The following is a 20,651-nucleotide window of genomic DNA, read 5'->3' on the forward strand; positions in this document are numbered from 1 at the left end:
ATCTGATGGAAAAAGTACAAAATAAAAATAAGGGTAAAGTTGTTCAAAGAAACCAAAGCTGAAAACCTTCACAGCCCGGAACAGCTTTTTGTTTTTGGCTGACTTCCTAGAATCTCCCTGTTGTCTGGCTAAGACTTGGTGCAGAGCACTGAGCTCTCCCACAGAGGAGCCTGCCTAAGCTCTGCTGGCTCTCAGGAAGGCAGGCCCAATCCTGGGTTTCTCCTCCATGGCGAGACAGTATCCATTAGGTTAAAATGTGCTGCTCCAAGCAGCAGAAGTGCTTGGAATGTTCAAAATGTTGCTAAGACAGAAAGTAATCACAATGTGCATATCACAACTGCATTGAAGACACTGTGTTGTGCTCACAGTCCCTTAAATATTGTTCCAAAAGGTGTTCAGCCCCTCCCGCTGGAACTCTGGGAAGAGGCTGACACAGGTTTGTGCAAAAGACAAGAGGAGTAGAGGGGGTGGCAGGAGGGAAAGCAGCCTTCAGTTAAAAAGATCAGCCCTCAGTTTCAAAGTCAGCTTCAGGGATGCTGTCCTCTGGCAGAGTCAAGGTCAGAGGGAGGAGTGGCCGCGGGGCAGGAATGGGGAAGGTTTACTTCTAGCTCAGGTCCAGCAGGGTCCAGCATCCTTTGTGTATAGAAATGCTCCTCTTTGGGGCACTTCAGTTTATCTTCCAAGTCATCAATGGTCTTCTCCAGTTTGGTTACCGATCTTTCAGTAAACTCAGCAGGGGTCTCTGGCTTCTTGAGTTTATCAGTAAGAATCTTTATTTCTTCTTCATACTTGTCTTCTTTTTGAGAGTACTTTTCTTCAGCAGCACTCAGACACTTCAGTTTCTGGCCCATCAGTCTGATCTGCTCTTCCAACTCTCGGGAACGGGCCTCTGCCAGAGGGTCTCTGCCAGCCTAGCACGTTCCTCCATGCTTTCCCATTCTCCTTCAATAATCACCAACTTATGAGCCACCTCTTCATACATCCTATCTGCCTCTTCTACAATGTGCATTGCTTCCTTTAGCTGGAATTCCTGGAGTTCCATCTTTTCTTCATCTTTTAAACCCCTTATTTCAATCACCTTCATACCTTTCTCACTCTCATCTGCAGCCTTCTCCGCTTCCTCCAGCTTCTGCAAAGCAGTGGCAAGGCGCTCCTAGGCACGGTCCAGCTTCCCTTCAACCCACTGGATCCTGCAGTTCAAGGAGGCCACCTCAGCTTCAGCCTGCTCCCAGGCCTGCCTTTCTCCCTCCAATTCCTGCTCTAGGCACTCAGCCCTCTCTTCCGCATCATCAGCCTGCTGCTGCAGAACCTGGATCATGAGCTTTACTGCCTTGATGGTGGTGCTCCCGGCCATGGTGCATACCAAGCTGCTTCTGGAAATCAGATTTCTACCTCCTCTGCTCAGCATTGTAGCCGCTTTTCACCCTGCTACCGACTCAAGACTTGATTTTCTATCTCATGGCTGTCCTTGAATAGTTGAGGGTGACCTTGAATTCTTTATTATCTTGCCCCCATCTCCCAAGTGCTAGGATTGTAGTGTATGTGTTTTTAAAGATATATTTATTTATTTTATGTATGTGAGTACACTGTAGCTGAACAGATGGTTGTGAGCCTTCACGTGGTTGTTGGGAATTGAATTTTTAGGACTTCCTGCTCCCTCTGGTCAACACTGCTTGCTCTGGTTGGCCCTGCTTGCTCAGTCCCTGACTGCTCCAGCCCAAAGATTTCTTTATTATTATACATAAGTACACTGTAGCTGACTTCAGATGCACCAGAAGTGGGCATCAGATCTCATTATGGGTGGTTATGAACCACCATGTGGTTGCTTTGATTTGATTTTTGTCAGTGCTCTTACCCGTTGAGCCATCTCACCAGTCCTATAACTATACTTGTGTATGAGTGTGCACATTTATGCTGGGATGCATAGAGCTCAGAGGAAAGCTTGCAGGAGTTACTTCTCCCTACCACTTATCCTGGGGATCAAGGGCTGGCTTGGAGGCAAGTGTCTGTCAGCCTGCCCTGCTTTTTTGGGGGTGTGGGGGGCATGTTATTGTTTGTTTTGAAATAGGTCCACAGTATTGACCAGGATGGCCTTGAACTCAAAGGTCCACTTTCCTGTGTTCCTGGGTTCTGGAATTAAAGGAGTGTTCTACTACACCAAGTATGGTTTGTTATTGTGCTGTTTGTTTGTTTGTTTGTTTGTTTGTTTGTTTTAAAATATAAGGTCTATCATTATAGCCCAGGGTGGCTTTGAACTTATGGTGTAACCCACCTTGGCCTCAGACTTGTGGCAGTGCAGCCTATTTGCCTCAGCCTCCCCGATACCAGGTGTCTTAGTTATGGTTTCTATTGCTATGATGGAGCACCATGACCAAAGCAACATAGGGAAGAAAGGGTTTATTTGGCTTACACTTCCACATCATAGTTCATCATCTAAAGCTGTCAGGACAGGAACTCAAACAGGGCAGGAACCTAGAGGCAGGAGCCGAGGCCATGAAGGGTGCTGCTTACTGGTTTGCTCCTCTTGGCTTGCTCAGCCTATTTCTTATAGAATCAGGACCAGGGTTGACACCACCCATAATCACTAATCATCCATCAATTACTAATTAGGAAAATGCCCTATAGGCTCGTCTGCCTTCAGCCCCGTCTTATGGAGGCATTTTCTCAGGTAAGATTCCCTTCAGTGCAAAGGTTCTAGCTCAAAGGTGTTCTCAACCTGTGGGTTGGGCCCTTTTGGGGGTTGAACAAACCTTTCACAAGGGTTGTCAAAGACCATCAGAAAACACAGATACTTATGATTTATAAGAGTAGCAAAATTACAGTTATGAGTAGCAATAAAAATAATTTTATGGCTGGGGTTGGTTCACTAAACATGAGGAACTGTATTAAAGGGTGACAATATTAGAGGTTGAGAGCCACTGCTTTAGCTTGTGTCAAGTTGATATAAACTAGCCAGTATACTGCTGTTATAGGGGCTAGCTGGCCAGTTTCTTTTGTATGTTTGGTTTTGTGACACTATGTAACTTTGGCTGGCCTAGAACTCACTATGCGGACCAGACTGGCCTTGATCTGATAGATATCTACCTGTCTGTGCCTCCTGAGTGCTGGGATCAAAAGTGTGTGTCAATAAGCCAGACTCTGAATTTTTATTATTATTATATTACCCAGCCTTAAGTCTTTCTTCATAGCACAGGAACAGGAAGTAATACTCATTCTTTGTTTGAATGGAAATCTTTGATGTTTTAAATATGCAAGTTTTACTCCTAAATTCTCCCTTAAATATTTCAGCCATAAAATGACCTAAAATACAGATTACTCTTTTTCCTTTTTTTTTTTTTTTTTTGCCCCTTACATGTCCTATAAATACAGGTTATAAATGTATCTTAGTTAGGGTTTCTATTACTGTGATAAAACACCATGACCAAAAGCAATGTGGGCAAGAAAGGATTCATCTTCTAGGTAGGTAACAGACTGCCATCAGCAGAAGCCAAGGTGGGAACTCAAGACAGGAATCTGGAAGGAGGAACTGATGCAGAGGCCATGAAGGAAAGTTGTTGTTCCTTATGGCTTGCTAAACCTGCTTACACAACACAGAACCACCTGCTCAGAAGTGGAGGCAGCACCATCCAGAGTGGGCTGGAACCTCATCACTAGTTAAAAAGTACCCCACTTGGGTGGAGGTAAAGCATGCTTTTAACCCCAGGGAGGCAGAGGCAGGTGGATCTCTGAGTTCAAGGTCAGTCTGGTCTATAGAGAGAGTTCCTGGACAGGCACACAGAGAAATCATGTCTCAAAAAACCATAAATAAAGCTTACTCACTACAAGTCAACTTGCTAGGGTTTTTTCTTTCCTCTGTTGAGGTTCCTCTTCCAAAATATGTCTAGGTCTGTGTCAAGTTGAGAAAACTTAAGCAGCATTAAAATACTGTTTTCCACCTCACTCTAGTACAAGGGTAAGCAAACACTTCAGCCCTGAGCTGTGTGTCCGGGTCCCTCTTTTTTTTTTTTTTAAGATGTATGTATGTATTTGAGTACACTGTAGCTGTACAGATGGTTGTGAGCCCTCTTGTGGTTGTAGGAAATGGAATCTTAAGGACCTCTGCTCGCTAAGGTCAGGCCCTACTCCATCCAGCCCAAAGATTTCTTTATTTTTATACATAAGTACACTATAGCTGATTTCAGAAGCACCAGAAGAGCACGTCAGATCTCATTACGTATGTTTTGAACCACCATGTGGTTGCTGGGATTTGAACTCAGGACCTTCAGAAGAGCAGTCAGTGTTCTTACCTGCTGAGCCATCTCACTAGCCCCCAGTACCTCTCTTATTTCAAACCACGGTCTCACTACATCTCTCAGACAGCCTTGGCCTTGCTATCTTCCTGCCTTAGCCTCTAGTAGCTAGATTATAGTCTTGTCCCACCAGGCACACCTTTTACAGTTTTTGACATATTCTTAAGGAAAAGTTACAAAAGTTTCCAAGTCACATGTTAACTTTGGGTATATTGCTTAGAGCAGCTTCATTCCAAGATCAAATTCTGGTCTTGAAATCCTAGATGATATTGAGGGTCTTTATTTGAAAAAAAAAAAAAAAAGTCCATGTGTCTACATTCTCTCCTTGAAGGGTATCCTGTTACTAAACTTGAGCTGATGTATCAACCGGAGCATGGGCAGGAGCTGTGGCCAGGGAAGCAGCACCTTTCCCCAAGCATCTGTTCAGGTAAGCACAGTGGTCAGGGCTGTTGGCCTTGCGAGCTCCTAGTATATTTTAAGGAGATGAGGCATGTCCTTAAAGGTAGCAGGTAGGTGATGTGTGAGAATGTATGTGTATTAAGTGTAGGGGACTTCCTGCTACTCCCTGAGGTATTTTTCTTACTCAGTGTTCGAATCCATCACTTGCTTTAATCAATGTGATGGTGATTTGTAGTCTGTTGATGTGTTGCTTCACATTAAGCTTTGAATACTGGGCCAGACTTGCATTCTGGGACTAGCCATGGAATATACAAACAAAATAGTTGGCTCTATTTCTTAGAAATACACACAGAAAGAAATGAAGATTTGATCATTACTTCATGAATCTGTCGCTTTACAATATCGACATCATCAGAAATAGGGGCATTCCATTCGGATTCAAATTTCAGTAGCAGGAAATAAATACCAAAACATCATTACTGGCCCTTAATACAAAACCTCTACCCCACCTAAAACTCCTTTCCTGCCCCACCTACAAAGCCACCCCTACTCCACTGAGAGCCTTTGTTTCACTGTTGATGCTTTCTATACATACATACCAGCCTCCTGTGGCCTTCTGGAAGGCTGAGTCTGCAGGGTGAAACAGCTGAAGAGTGACCGCTCCAAGGGTGCTGCAAATCTGTCCCTGCTCTCCTTTTCCACCACACAAACTTCCTCAAGAATCCAGTCTTTCAACAGGATAGACAGGTTTTCCAAAAAATAATCCTTACAAAGTAAAGCGGGTTAGTTCTCATTACACCAATTTGTTCTTCTTCTCAGAGTAGAGCAGTTCAGAGAGTAACAAAAGTCCACCAAACAGGGGTGAGGGGAGACTGGGAGAGCAGCCTAGCAGAGCAGGCATCCTCCAGGCACTGAGGGCTGGAGGAGCTGGTACTCTAGGCAGGACATCGTGTACAGATCTGTACATCCGTCTGTCCTCCACAGAAAGAGCTGCCAAGTTAAGGTGCTTTGGTTTAAAATGTCTGGTGGGGACAGGAACCCTCGAAGGGAATACATTTAAAAATAGTGGACACAGGGAAGGGGATGAGAGCTGTTATCTAAGATCTTCTATGCAAAAATAACAATAAAGAGAAAAGGAAAATAAAGAGTCTTCTCAATGGTGCTGAGGGTTCTAATGATGAACTGAAGGAGGAAGTGATGGACAGTTTTATTGCTGCCCTGCCCTGCATGGCTTAGCTGGCCTCCATAGGGAGTTTCTTCCTGCTGGGGCTCTTCAGGCTCTGACTCGGAGCTGGAGTCTGAACCCCCATTGAAGACGGAGACGGTGCCACCCTGTTGTCTGAGGAGGGGTAGTTGGTCTGCAGTTGGGCATTTGATCTTGCTTTCTCCAGTGCACGGACTTGTTGCTCCAGAAAAGCATCCTGCCTCTTGAGGTCATCAATGTCTTGCTGGTGTGTATGGTTTTTCCTTTGCACATATTGGATATACTCTGTTGCTTTGTCTAGGATTTGAGCCCAGGATGCCATTCTCTCCTTGGAGTAATGTAAATAAGCTCTGCCAATGGTTAAAGCTGTCTTTGATGTGGTCCCTACATTTTCATTTCATTGCATTATGCTGAGCCTTCTTGTCAGCTTTTCTGTCTACCTTGATGTCATTGTAATCACTCACTTCCTAAGGCCCACTGAGTGGCCACTGCAGTGGGGACCAGGGAGAGGAGGTGTGGAGGGAAGGGGGAAGTCATTGACAACAAACAAGCAGAGTATTGTGCACGCATAGGCGCCGCAGGCACACACCAACACACCCCACAGGCCATAACCACCTCACTGTTTCTATACTTGTTAGTGTCTTTATTTGTTTATTTTTCTTTTTGTACATGAGTACAGTGTGACTGACATACCAGGAAAGGGCCTCAGATCTCATTATCTATGGTTGTGAGCCACCATGTGGTTGCTGGGAAATGAACCCGGGAACTTCTGGGAAAACAGCAAGTGCCTGAACTGCTGAGCCATCTCTCCAGCCTGTTGTCAGTGTCTTACTTTGCATTTGGCTGGTTTTTCTTTCTGTTTAGTTTTGAGACAGACTTACATATGCCATCTTGCCTTCCTTTCCTGATGACTTTGAACTCCTTATTGCCCCACAGATTTGATTGATTTTTACACCGTTCATTCCCATGTTAAGTTTACAGTACTAAAGAAGGATTGGGGTGGGGGGTTGGGTGGGGATAGATGTATACTCAAAGTCATGATCGTTTCCTGGTGTTTTGTTTTTCTCAATATTTGAATTGAACGTTACCTGGAAGCATAGAAGTCTGCAGTGAACTGACCTAACTAGAGATTAGCATATTGTTCACAGCTGTATTCCGTTTTTTGTTTTGTTTTGTTTTGTTTTGTTTTGTTTTGTTTTGTTTTGTTTTGTTTTGTTTTGTTTTGTTTATTTATTTATTTATTTATTTATTTATTTATTTATTTATTTATTCAAGACAGGGTTTTTCTGTATAGCCCTGGCTGTCCTGGAACTCACTTTGTAGACCAGGCTGACCTCAAACTCAGAAATCCGTCTGCCTTTGCCTCCCAAGTGCTGGGATTAAAGGCATGCACCACCACTCCCTGTCACAGATGTATTCTTTGGGGAATGATTGTACCTAAAACTTCTCATCTCCCCATGTCCCTGAATGTTGTATTTTCAAGGAAAGTGGTATCTCCCCAGGTCTCTCTCCCTCTGTTCCTAAACACACACTCCTGTTTGACTCACTTCTCCATCTTTCATATTGTCACTGCTTAGTGAATTTACCACCCTCCCTTCCTGATATCTCTAGCTGTGCCCAAATCTCTAGTTTCATCTCCAGTATGTTTCCACTCAGCTTGCCCCTCAAGTTCTAGCTGTTCCCTGCCCTCCTATTCTTTTACAGATCCACTTTTTGCAGCTGGTCTGTGTACTGACATTCCCTGTACATTCACAAATTACTTTAATTCCACAGACACCTCACTACCATTGACATAAGCAGATCTCACAAAGACTCTTTTTGACCTCCCAAAACTTAAATTTTGCCAACAACCTTTCAGACTCAAAAGTCTTTTTCTGACTTTTGCCAAGTCCTGTATTTCTTCTTTAGGCAATATGTCTTTCACCAATGGAGCAGTTATAATTCTCAGGAATTTTCAGGCCATGGGTTTGTAACTTCTTGTTTCTCAGGGGTGAGTTTGTTGTCTTTCAAGATGTTTACTTTCAGTGCCAAGTCAATGTCAAGTTTCTTTGCAGCCAGTGTTTCTCTTGCCCACTCTTTGCTCTTCCTTTGACCTTGTCTGTTTGTATTCACACATCCTGTGGCAGGGTGTGTGGTCCCACCCTGTGGCCAGGAAGTGGCCAGGATGTTGAATACCCTGGAACTGGAGTTACAGTGAGACTGAGTAAGCCAGTAGTATTACTGTACTTGGAATGTTTTTCAGAGAACACCTTTTAAAAAGCATTACATAATCCTTATTGCATAAACAGGGCTAATTTCCCCAACTTTACAAAGCAATTAAGGAATTTGCCCAAGGTTGTGTATTTCTGAAACTTGGGTTTAGAACCTGGTGGCCATACAGGTTACCTTCACAGTTTATGCCCTTAAGCACTCTATTGGCTCTCAGAGGGCAGGCCTTTATTCTCCTGATCACAGTCATGCTGCTACAATGGAGGAAACAATGCTCATTTACCTGAAACCTTCTGTTCCTATTTCAGAATTGGTCCTGGTCATATTGCAAGCAAGTGAGAGAAACCAGACTCACTCTTCAGCCTGAAATTTAAAATCCTCAGCCTCATAAATGCTAAGAATAGACACATGAGCCATCTCTTTTTCCTTTTGTGACCTCTGCACTCATCCCCTAACACATTCTAGTCTACTACCTTTTGTTGAAGTATGCTGGAGCTTCAGGCAGAGCAGACCTCTTCCCAAGTGTTACAGCTCTTTAGACAGAAGGTTCAGATGATGGAGTAGTTTTTGCATACCCCTGATCCTTCCGGATAGGATTCTTAAATACAGTTTTAGGGTGGGTTAGGGATTGACAACAGGTACTTCTCATTGGGTTGGCCTTTGAGCTTTGGGAAAACCTTATTTGCATGTGGGAGGGCTTTGTGCTGGTCCTAGTGACTAATGGCCACATCCCTCTCTCCTGAGGGTAGGGGGTGGTGGTGTGGGAGGCTGTAGCTTCCTGACAGGAACCAGGGACCCAGGAGGCATGACTAAACATCTGCCATTCCATGTAGGCAGAAGTTACCACTCATCTGGTCACCAGGCTTCCAGACCTCTGCTTGACTGGGACCAGGTACACAGCCCACCACCCCACAACTTCCTCTGAGGCTGGTGTGACACCTGAAATGTAAGTCAAACTCTTAAAGAGGGGTGACATGTGGATGGTCAAAGGATAAGAAATCTCTAGTTTGCTGTGTTGTTTCTTTCTCACAAAGGCCTGAGGTTTTGCTTTGTTTTTTTTTTCTTTTGTTTGTTTGTTTGTTTGTTTGCTTGCTTGTTTGTTTGTTTTAAGGTTATTATTAAATTTCATTTTAAATGTGTGTGTGGGTACATGGAAGAGGATGTTGAACACCCCCAGAGCTGGAGTGGGGTTTGTGGGCCATGTAATATGGGTGCCGAGAAACAGCCTCAGGTCTTCAGCAAGAACAGACATTCTCATGACCACTGAATCATCTCTCCAGCCCATGTTTTATTTTATTTTTAATTATAATAGTTTGACATCTCACATATCTTAGGCTGACATCATATATTACAGGATGAACTCTATGTATCCATTGCTGACCTCAAACTCATAATCCTGCTTCCATCTTGTAATTGTTGGGAAGACACTTGTGTATGCTACATCACATCATCACATTCAGAAGGATCAGGGTCTATCTCTGACAATGTTGTCTGACTTTGGATTCATTTTCTCTAGTTCGGCTGCATTGTCTAACCTCAGTAGAAGAAAATAAGATTAGTCCTATTGCAACTTTATAACAAAAGGGGATTAACATCAATGAGCAGGTCCTGTTCTTTGTAAAGAAAGGGAAGGTAAATGAAAGGAGATAAAGTGAGAGCCACGAAGATAGTGTATTCGAGGGTAAGTCTAAGAAAGCAAGTAAAGTACCTGTATGTAAGGAAATTTAAGTTTTCAAAAATCTATATCAGAAAAGATATGAGAAGACAAAGTGTACTACAATATTTGTGTATTAGCAGAATGACCATCCTGAAATTGCTATCTTACCAAAAGCAATTTACAGCAGCAACTCAATTATTCCCATCAAAATTACAGTGTGGGTTCGCCTTGGGCGCCAAGTCGGCAGATATCCCCAAGATCCCGTAGAGGATTCTCCATGCAATCTTAGGACCACCGGTGAGTGGAACACAACTTCTGTTCCAATCCAATCCCGCAGGACCTGAGACAGCATTAGGAAAGCAGGAAACCCGGCCCGAGTAGGGTCACAAGTCCCTTCCGGTCAGCACCAGCACCAGGTCACCTTGGACGTGGAGTCTTCGGACACCCTCAAGGTCCCCTAGAGGACTCTCCATGTGATCTTCGAACCACTGGTGAGTGGAACACAACTTCTGTTCTAATCCAATCCCGCAGGACCTGAGACAGCATTAGAGAAGCAGGAAACCCGGCCTGACCAGGGTCACAAGTCCCTTCTTGTCAGTGCCAGCACTTGGTCACCTGGGCGCAGAGTCTGCAGACACCACCAAGGTCCCCTAGAGGACAGCTTCTGAGAAAAACCCTGTTTTGGGCTCCGGACATCTGGGCACCTTCCCTGCCAGAGGAGAGGTGTCTGCTCTGCCCGGGAGGGCTTTGCTGGAGCACCTGGGGGAGCCATCTTAGTTCCCAGAACCCTCCAAGACAAGTCTGGGCAGGTGAGAGTGTGGACTACAGAACCTAACAGCTTCTGTCACAGGCCAAAGCAACACAGCTTCTGAGACAAGTCCTGTTTCAGGCCTTCATCTTCTGCCAGGAGGGAGGTCTGAACACCATATATCTGTGAACCCTCCCTGTAAGAGGAGAGCTTGCCTGCAGAGAGTGCTCTGACCACTGAAACTCAGAGGAGAGAGCTAGTCTCCCAGGTCTGCTGGTAGTGAATAACAGAATCACAAGAGGAACAAGCTCTAACCAGAGACAACTATAACAACTGATTCCAGAGATTACCAGATGGCGAAAGGCAAATGTAAGAATCTTAGTAACAGAAACCAAGACTGTAGGAGACCAATTCTGGGATGGCGCCAGTTTCCAGTGTGCCTTTGTGGTAAACAACACCACTGTGCAGGTGCTAGCTCAAATTTGACGCTGACCCCTCCCAAGTGGGTGCAAGCAAATTAGATGCCAGTAGACTGACCAATCCTGGGGGGGGGGGACACAGAGCCTTCTCCTGTTCTAGGGTGTATATAATCAGTCCTCCCTGGGTTCCCGGGGTCCCCGTAGCAGCATCAAGACATTCCTACAATAAAGGCTGTTGAGAAGAATCCGACCCTGTTGTGTCTTCCTTGCCAGCCGAGGTGGGCACAACAACTGGTGGCCTGTATAGGGACCCGAGGACAAAGAAGTCACAGATTCAAAACTTTTCAGCCAGGGAATGGTGGTACCGGTAAGTCTCCCAAATTGATCCCTCGTTAAAAGGGGAGATATGTTTTTCTCGCCCGTGGTTGCAGTGTGGGTAGCTCTTATCTTATTGTTGTTTTTTCTTTTTTGTAATTTCTGGCCTCTGCTTTTGTTTGATAGAAACAGTTAAGGCAGGTCAGAAAATTCTTACTGAACAACAAGAAAGCATGTCAGAGGAAGATAAGGAACGTATGAGCAAAGGAGGGAAAAGGGGCAAAAAAGAAAAAGGAAAAGAAAAGGGAGGAAAAATAAAAGGAATCAGTGATAAAGAAAAGGAAATAGTGAAGATATATCCCTCTTTAAAGGATTTAAATTCATCAAGCTTTGCTTCCAGTGACTCGGAGCTTTGCAAAGATGATGAAACTGACCTAGAAGAAGAGGCAGCTCGGTATGAGAGGGAAAGATATGACCCAGATTGGTCATATAGAACCAAGCCAATGAAAAGGGGTGCATCGGCTAATAAAAGAAAAAAACCGAAAGTGCTGACAACTCCACCTTTCAATTCTGATTACACAGGAAAAAAAGAGCCCGCTAGGGCTGCTAAACCAGGTACCTCACTCTGTCCAGAGGTTTGGAAAGAAGTTGGTCTAAGTTTCTCTGTTTTTCTTGATGGACAAGGGCAGTGGTATCATGAGCCAGTGGATTTTAAAACTATCAAGCAACTGGCTGAGTCAGTCTGAACCTACAGGGTGAGTACAGCCTTTGTAGTTTCACAGGTCAAGGTGCTTGCTAGATAATGCCTCACCCCGGGGGGGACTGGGATAATATTGCTCGGGCTTGTTTGTCGTCTGGACAGTATTTAGACTGGAGATCCTTGTCCTATAAATATGCAAACAGTCAGGCAGCAGCAAATTTAGCCACAGGACAAGATCCTCGGAGACATTGGGATGCAGACATGCTTCTGGGTTTAGGACGTTTTGCTTTATATCAAACAAATTATCCTGAAGCAGTCTATGCCCAAATAAATGAAGTAGCCACCAAAGCCTGGAAAGTGTTGCCTAACAAATGTGTAGTCTCAGGCAATCTTACGAAAATTTTGCAGGGCCCCACAGAACTATTTTCAGACTTTGTAGCACACCTCGTTGAGGCAGCTACTAGAAACTTTGGAGACCCTGATACAGCTATGCCTTTAGTCAAACAGTTAGTATGTGAGCAATGCACTAAGGAATGCAGAGCAGCCACTAAACCCTATAAACATAAAGGTTTAGAAGTATGGATGAAGGTTTGCAGAGAACTAGGGGGCCCGTTAACCAATGCAGGCCTGGTGGCAGCTGTAGTGCAATTGGGTAGATCTAATAATGATACTTGTTATAAGTGTGGCCAGAGAGGCATTTTAGAAAAAACTGCACTGAAAATGAAAAACGGGCCGCACTGGATAAATCTAGACAGCCAGGCTTATGCCATAAATGTAGGAAGGGAAAACATTGGGCTAATGAATGCAGATCTACAAAGGATTTAGAAGATTGACCATTACAAGCAGGATATGGTGGCACCAGGCCAAAAAACGGACAGTGGGGCCAACGTCCCCAGGGCCCTCAAATATATGGGGCTCTTCAGAAAGACCAGAAGAAACCTTGGCCCTCTCTCTGTCATCTGAGAGACCACGGAGGGCCACTACTGGCTCTCCAGGATTGGACCTCCACTCCACCACCAGACTTGTATTAACCCCAGAGATAGGGGTACAGCCCATAGATACAGATTTTAAAGGCCCCCTTCCCAAAGATACTGTAGGACTATTGCTTGGCCGCTCATCTTCTGCTTTAAAAGGATTACAGATAACCCCTGGAGTGATTGATCCTGACTATACTGGATTTGTAAAGGTTTTGGTAGCCTCCCCTGCTGGCATCTCAGCTATCTCCCCAGGAGATAGAATTGCTCAATTGTTGCTATTACCCAGTTTACATGAATATTTCCCAGCAAATATTAAAATAAGAGGAGAGAGTTGACTAGGTTCTACAGGTTCTCAATTTGCTTTCTTATCTATGGAATTAGGAGACTGCCCCATGTAAACTTTAGAGGTTGAAGGACGATCCTTTTTAGGAATATTGGACCCTGGTGGAGATCGCAGTATTATCTCCACTCATGATTGACTGTCAAAGTGGCCCTTGCAGACATCACCTCAAAGCCCGCGTGGTCTGGGTTATGAGACTGCTCCTCTTGTCAGTACTAAGGAATTAACCTGGAGAAATGAAAAAGGTAAGTCAGGAAAATTTATCCCTTATATTGTGGATATTCCTGTGACTCTGTGGGGCAGGGATGTCTTGACCAAGATGGATCTTAGATTAACTAATGAATATTCCCCATAAGCTCGGGAGATGATGTCTAACATGGGCTATGCTCCAGGTAAAGGATTGGGAAAGTCATTACAAGGCAGTACTATGCCAGTACCATCCAAGTTTAAACTAGATAAAAAAAAAAAAAAAAAAAAAAAAAAAAGAAGACTGGGTTTTTCCTAGGGGAAGTTGAGGGCAGTATACCCATTACTTGGAAAATAGAGGAACATATATGGGTTCCTCAATGGTCTCTTTCCTCTGAAAAATTGGCAGCAGCCAGGGAATTAGTAAGGGAACAATTGGAATTAGGACATATTAAACCCTCCCAGTCACGATGGAATACCCCTATATTTGTAATCAAGAAAAAATCAGGTAAATGGAGGCTTTTACATGATCTTAGAGATATTAATAATCAAATGCAAATTATGGGCCCAATACAAAGAGGCCTGCCCCTGCTCTCTAGTCTGCCTTTTGGCCTATAATAATAATTGATATTAAGGATTGTTTTTCTTTCTATTCCCCTTGCATTTTGTGATAGCGAGCACTCTGCTTTTACTCTCCCTTCTATAAATAATGAAGAGCCTGATAAAGAGTATCAATGGGTCGTTTTACCTCAAGGCATGGCCAATAGTCCTACTATGTGTCAACATTTTATAGGAGAAGCATTACACACTGTCCCTGACTCATTTCCAAAATTGAGGATAGTGCATTATATGGATGATATCCTCCTTGCTTCTAATAATAAAGAAAGTTTAGATAAAGCTTATATAGAATTAGTAAAAGAATTAGAAAAGAAACGATTGTTTGTAGCATCTGATAAAGTTCAAATGGGAAAATTAGGAGAATTCTTGGGCACCTGAGTTACTCCACATTCCATCATACCTCAAAATGTGGAATTGCACAAAGATCATTTAAAAACATTAAATGATTTCCAGAAATTGCTAGATGATATAAATTGGATTCACCCATATATGAGGCTACCCAATTCTGAATTAACTCCGCTCTTTGATATGCTGAAAGGTGACCCTCAGTTGTCATCCCCCCTTGCCCTCACTCCTGAGGCCCAAGTAACCTTAGGAAAGGTAGAGAGGTGCTTAGAAAAAGCTAAATTATGTAGATGGAAAGAAGGAAAGGACACACATTTGTGTGTCCTGAAGACATGTCACCAACCGACCAGAGTATTGTGGTAATCAGGTCTACTATTGTGGATTTATCCTCATGTGTCTCCTAATAAAATTCTTGAATATTATCCCAACACTGTAGCCCATTTAGCAATTTTGGGCATTAAGTCATGCATTCAACATTTTGGAGCCCCCCCTCAAAAAATTAGTACACCATATAATGCTAACCAAATACTGATCCTGAGCTCTTTAGTTGATGAATGGGCTCTGTTGCATTGTAGTTATGATGGGGAATTAGATAATCATTATCCTAGAGATCCTTTATTACAATTTTTTTTTCTGAACATCCAGTGAATTTTCCAAAGTTTAAAGCGTCTAAATCCATACCAGGTACATTGGATATTTATACAGATGTTTCTAAAACAGGTGTTGGCGCTTATATGGTTAATTCTCAAAACCCTGTTTTATTTCAATATGATCGTGGCACCCCGCACCTAGTTTAATGTAAAATCATATTAGAAGTATTTAAGAGGTTTGAAATTTCCTTTAATTTAGTGTCTGATTCAGCCTATGTAGTGAACGAAGTAAAAGCATTGGAAGTTGCAGGACCCATCAAATCTACCAGCCTTGTGTGTGGCATTTTGTTAGAATTACAAAACTTGATTTGGAATAGGAAAATTTGTTATTCAGCATATTCATATTTTTATTGAGCATATTCGGGCTCATTCTACTCTGCCAGGCCCTATGACTGAAAACAATGACCTCGTAGATGCAAGTACTCATATGGAATTCATTTTTCATGTTACTCCATTTGAGTTTTCAAAAGGTTTTCATCAATTGTATTATGTTCCCGCTGCCACATTGCAGCAAAACTTTAATATTTTCTGGGCCTATGCCAGAACTATTGTATTGCAATGGCCACAATGTGCGCAGTTTCATTACTCTCCCCATGTTGGGATTATCCCTCATGGATTGATCCCACTAAAAATATTGCAAATGGATGTTACACATGTTCTAGCTTTTGGAAAACTAAAATATGTCCACATTTCTATTGACACCTGTTCAGGTATCATGTGTGCCTCCCCTTTGTCTGGTGAAAAAACACACAATGTTATCAGCCATTGCTTAGATGCATGGGCAGCTTAGGGAAAACCAGCTAATTTAAAAACTGATAATGGACCTGCATATACATCAACATCCTTCCAAGTATTCTGCGAAACTATGCAAGTTAGTCATACCACCGGCCTTCCCTATAACACACAAGGCCAAGGTATTGTGGGAAGGGCACATCACACCTTGAAAGAACTGTTACAAAAACAAAAAGAGGGAATTGCCTACGGATGAGCACCCAAAGAACAATTATATTTAGCTTTGTTTACCTTAATTTTTAAAATTTTGGATGATCATGGTCGCTCGGCTGCAGACAGGGATGCCATGACCTCGCCTGTAATTCAACATGATGTAAAATGGAAAGAGTCTTAACTGGTAAATGGTATGACCCAGATCCCGTTATTTGAGATCTAGGGGAGCTGTTTGTGTTTTTCTACAGGATAAAGAACATCCGATTTGGGTACCAGAAAGGCTGACACGAAAATGGCTTATCTTAAAGGAAATTGGTTAGCCAAGGCAGAGCAGCTGTCCAGAAGGTTGCTCCTCCAGATTGCCAAGCTCAACAGCACTCGACCCGACCCTGTCACCCTGGGAGACTTCACCTCCTGGATCACAAATGCCTTCTCCTTTTTTAAGGAGTGGGCAGGAATGTTGGCCTGGGGAGCAGTGGTCCTCCTCGGGTGTGTCTTCTGCATCTGGCTATTGTGTCAACTAAAAAGAAAGCATGCTCAGCATAAAGCAGTGGTCTACCAAGCTTTGTTGGCAATTGAAGATGGCACATCTCCCAATAATTGGCTGGCCTCTTTAAAAAATTAAGAGTTCGCCCTAGGTCATTTGGCAGTTGTAGTCACACAGATCCACAGTATCCAGAGATGGGCAACTTTCCTCGTGCACAGACCAACCTAAGACAAGGGGCCTGGAGGGCATAGGGTAACCCTATGATGGTTAAGGCTGTGATACTAGAGAATCGACCTAAGACAGGAGCTGTAGCTGATGGACAGATTTGCCCAGGCCTAGACCAGCCTCATTTTATTAAACAAAAATGAGGGAGGTGTAGGAGGTCAATTCTGGGAAGGTGCTGGTTTCCAGTGTGCCTTTGTGGTAAACAACACCACTGCGTGGGCACTAGTCCAATTCTGGCGCTGACCCCCCCCCCCGACTGGATGCATGCAAATTAGATGCCGGCAGACTGACCAATCATGGGGGGCCATGGAGCCTTCTCGTGTACTAGGGTGTATATAAGAAGTCCTCCCTGGGTTCCCGGGGTCGCAGTAGCAGCATCGAGGCGTTCCTGCAATAAAGGCTGTTGGGAAGAATCCGACCATTTTTTGTCTTCCTTGCCGGTTGAGGTGGGCACAACACAAAACCACTCACCATCATCAGAACTCAGCACTCCCAACTTTCCCAGTCCTGGGCATCCCAACACACCCATAAAGCTAGACCCGGATTTAAAAGTATATCTCATGATGATGGTAGAGGACATCAAGAAGGACTTTAAAAGCTCACTTAAAGAAATACAAGAGAACAGTGCTAAAGAGTTACAAGTACATAAAGTAAAAGAGGAAAACACATCCAAACAGGTGATGGAAATGAACAAAAACATACTAGACCTAAAAAGCGAAGTGGACATAATAAAGAAAACCCACAGTGAGGCAAAGCTGAGGATAGAAACCCTAGGAAAGAAATCTGGAACCAAAGATGCAAGCATCAACCACAGAATAGAAGAGATGGAAGAGAGAATTTCAGGTACAAAAGATTCCATAGAGAACATTGGAACAACAATCAAAGACAATGCATAATGCAAAAAGATCCTAACTCAAAACATCCAGTAAATCCAGGACACAATGAGAAGACCAAACCTAAGGATAATAGGAGTAGATGAGAATGAAGATTTTCAACCTAAAGGGCCAGCAAATATCTTCAACAAAATTATAGAAGAAAACTTCCCAAACCTAAAGAAAGAGATGCCCATGAACATACAAGATGCCTACAGAACTCCAAATAGACTGGACCAGAAAAGAAATTCCTCCCGATACATAAGAATCAGAACAACAAATGTACTAAATAAAGATAGAATATTAAAAGCAGTAAGGGAAAAGTGTCAAGTAACATATAAAGTCAGGCCTATCAGAATTACACTAGACTTTTCACCAGAGACTATGAAAGCCAGGAGATCCTGGACAGATGTTATACAGACAATAAGAGAACACAAATGGCAGCCCAGGCTACTATACCCAGTGAAACTTTCAATTACCATAGATGGAGAAACCAAAGTATTCCACGACAAAACCAAATCCACACATTATCTTTCCATAAATCCAGCCCATCAAAGGATAATAACAGAAAAAAGCAATACATGGACTAAAACTACGCCCTAGAAAAAGCAAGAAAGTAATCCTTCAACAAACCTAAAAGAAGACAGCCAGAAGAACAAAATGCCAATTCTAAGAACAAAAACAATAAGAAGCAACAATTACTTTTCCTTAATATGTCTTAATTATTGATGGAATCAATTCCCCAATAAAATGACATAGGCTAACATACTGGCTACCCAAACAGGACCCAACATTTTGCTGCTACAGGAAGCACATCTCAGGGAAAACGACAGACTCTACTTCAGAATAAAAGGCTGGAAAACAATTTTCCAAGCAAATAGTCTGAAGAAACAATATGGAGTAGCTATTCTAATATCAAATAAAATCCACTTCCAACCCAAAGTTATGTAAAAAAGACAAGTATGAGCACTTCATACTCATCAAACATAAAATCCTCCAAGAGGAACTCTCAATTCTGAATATCTATGCTCCAAATGCAAAGGCAGCCACATTCATTAAAGAAACTTTAGTAAAGCTTCGAGCACATATTACACCTCACACAAAAATAGTGGGAAACTTCAACACACCACTTTCTTCAATGGACAGATCATGGAAACAGAAACTAAACAGGGACAGAGTGAAACTAACAGAAGTTATGAAACAAATGGATTTAACAGATATCTATAGAACATTTTATCCTAAAACAAAAGAATATACCTTCTTCTCAGCACCACATGGTACCTTCTCCAAATGTGACCATGTACTTGGTCACAAAACAGGCCTCAACAGATACAAAAATATGGAAATTGTCCCATGGATCCTATTAGATCACCATGGATTAAGGCTGATCTTCAATAACAACATAAATAATAGAAATCCAACATTGACGTGGAAACTAAACCACACTCTTCTCAGTGATACCCTAGTCAAGGACAAAATAAAGAAATAAATTAAAGGCTTTTTATAGTTTAATGAAAATGAAGCCACAACATACCCAAATTTTTGGGACACAAGGAAAGCATTTCTAAGTCGAAATCTCATAGCTCTGAGTGCCTCCTAAAAGAATCTAGAGAGAGCATACACAAGCAGCTTGACAACACACCTAAAAGCTCTAGAACAAAAGGAAGAAAATTCACAAAAAAAGAGTAGATGGCATGAAATAATCAAACTCAGGGTTGAAATCAACCAAGTGGAAACAAGAAGAACTATTCAAAGAATCAAACAAACCAGTAGCTGCTTCTTTGAAAAAATCAACAAGATAGATAAACCCTTAGCCAGGCCCACTAGAGGGCAAGGGACAGCATCCTAATTAACAAAATCAGAAATGAAAAGGGAGACATAACAACAGATCCTGAAGAAATACAAAACACCATCAAATACTTCTACAAAAGGCTATAATCAACAAAACGGGAATACCTGGATGAAATGGACAAGTTTCTAGACAGATACCAGGTACCAAAGTTAAATCAGGATCATGTTAATGATCTAAACAGTTCGATTTCCCCTAAAGAAATAGAAGCAGTCATTAATAGTCTCCCAACCAAAAAAAAGCCCAGGACCAGATTGGTTTAGTGCTTTAATCTCTATTGTTAAAAATATGTTCAAAGTAATTGATAAGTAAGTCAAAAATGTTAAATCAAAAAAGTACTTAATGCAAAACAACAGGGGCATCTGATACACCATGTAAAGCCCAGCCTAATAACCATAGGGAAAGAAGAAGGGGAAATTTTTTGGATCAAATACCCAATAAATATTTGTTACAAAAATGATAGAAGAAAGTTTCCCTAAGTAATAGATGCCTAGGAATATACACATGAATCTTCCAGAAAAGCAAATATATTGGTCAAAAAAAAGCATTCTTCCCTTACTGAATAATAATAATCAAATCAATAAATTCACACAATGAAGAAAGAAAATTAATAGCTGCAAGGGGAAATGTGTAAGTAACATATACATTTATACTGCTTAGAATTATTCCCAATTTATCAACAAAGTCTCTAAATGAAAGAAAGGCCTTGACAGATGTCATGAAGAGTCTAAGAGAATCCAGTGGCCAGCCAAGAATAGTATAGGCCATAAGACTTTGATCTATCATAGATAAAATAAGATTTTACATGATAAACCAAACTTAAGCAGTATCTTGACCCAAATTCAACCCTAGAGAAGATAGATGGATTAAAAATTGAACCCAAGGAGGATAACTGCATCTGAGAAAACATAGAAAATTAATAATTCTTCACTACAAAACACAAAACAAGAGAATTGCAAGCAGGTAGACACACACACACGCACACACAAACAGACATACACATTACTACCACCACTACCACAAACATCAAAATAATAGGAATTAACAATCATTGAGCATTAAAAATCTCTTAAAATCAATATATTTTATTCCCTTTTAAGAGGGACAGGCTAAAAGAATTGATGAAAAACAGAGTCCATCCTTCTGCAGTATACAAGAAACACACTTCAACATCAAAAAGAGACGTTACTTCAGAGTAAAGGATTGGCAGAAGATATT

General features: G+C 42.2%; 2 pseudogenes; both read right to left on the reverse strand.

Moving 5' to 3' along the window:
• Positions 1 to 527: 527 nt before the first annotated feature.
• Gm4903 lies at positions 528 to 1,354 on the reverse strand (annotated as a pseudogene).
• Positions 1,355 to 5,920: 4,566 nt separating this feature from the next.
• Gm7836 lies at positions 5,921 to 6,860 on the reverse strand (annotated as a pseudogene).
• Between the last annotated feature and the right edge of the window lie 13,791 nt (positions 6,861 to 20,651).

Source organism: Mus musculus, chromosome 7 (genome assembly GCF_000001635.26).
Source record: "Mus musculus strain C57BL/6J chromosome 7, GRCm38.p6 C57BL/6J".
Lineage (NCBI taxonomy): Eukaryota > Metazoa > Chordata > Mammalia > Rodentia > Muridae > Mus > Mus musculus.